Source organism: Mirounga angustirostris, unplaced genomic scaffold (genome assembly GCF_029215605.1).
Source record: "Mirounga angustirostris isolate CCGP_5_RB_7025 unplaced genomic scaffold, mMirAng1.0.hap1 SCAF_4, whole genome shotgun sequence".
Taxonomy (NCBI): Eukaryota; Metazoa; Chordata; class Mammalia; order Carnivora; family Phocidae; genus Mirounga; species Mirounga angustirostris.
This window is the reverse complement of record NW_026991712.1, coordinates 111,654,384-111,655,242: the sequence shown is the minus strand read 5'-3', so window position 1 is coordinate 111,655,242 and position 859 is coordinate 111,654,384. Positions and strand designations below refer to the sequence as shown.

Below are 859 nucleotides of genomic sequence, written 5' to 3'. Positions count from 1 at the left end.
ACAACGAATCATGGAACACTACATCAAAAACTAATGATGTTATGTATGGTGATTAACATAACATAATAAAATAGAATACTGCCCAGCCTAAAAAAAAGGAGCAGTTTTAGGTTCACAGCAAAATTGAGCAAAAGGTGCAGAGATTTCCCAAATACCCCACCCACCCCCAACACCCCCCACCACGGTGGTACTGTTCTTACCGACACATCGTTATCATCCCAAGTCCAGAGTTGACGTTACAGTCCACTCCTGGTGGTGTACATCCTATGGGTTTGGACAAATGTGTAATGACATGTATCCAATATTATGGTTTCATAGAGTATTTCATTACCTTAAATCTCCTCTGTGTTTCAACCTAGTCACAAAAAAGAGGAGATGCTTCCTGAAAGTGCATGTCATCCTTGTCCAGGGGCCATGCTGATCTCCTCTATATGCTTATAGCTTCAGTGTATGTGCTGCCGAGGAGGGCGCTGTACATCTCAAGAGGCAAAATCCAAAAGGCTCTCCCTTGTGGAAAATCATCCCTCAGGGACGGGAGGGCTGCAGAGCTGGTTCGCGTCAGGTTTGCGTTGCCCTGCTCCGCATCACCACCACTTTGCCCTGGTGGGGAAACCAATCTCCACCCTCTACGTGAATCGGTGGAGGACTCAGGGCTCTGGCAGCAATTTCTGCATTGGCCATTGCACGGATGCGCCAATCTTACTCTACGGAGGGCAGGTGCGTTGCTTTTCTAATAAAATGTTCATCTCTGTGGCTCCAGTTCCAGGCAGACAATGAGCACCCCATTAATGTTTGTTGTGTTGAACTGGACAGACTAGAACCCAGGGGGGAAATCTCATTGTTCTTTATAGTAAGACCT

The 859-nt window shown here is 46.6% G+C and overlaps 1 non-coding gene across 1 annotated transcript; it reads right to left on the bottom strand.

Annotated features, from left to right (window-relative positions):
• Positions 1-364: 364 nt before the first annotated feature.
• Positions 365-469, bottom strand: LOC123860663 (U6 spliceosomal RNA). The gene has a single exon (XR_006794784.1). It is a non-coding gene; the product is annotated as a U6 spliceosomal RNA (small nuclear RNA).
• Positions 470-859: the final 390 nt, after the last annotated feature.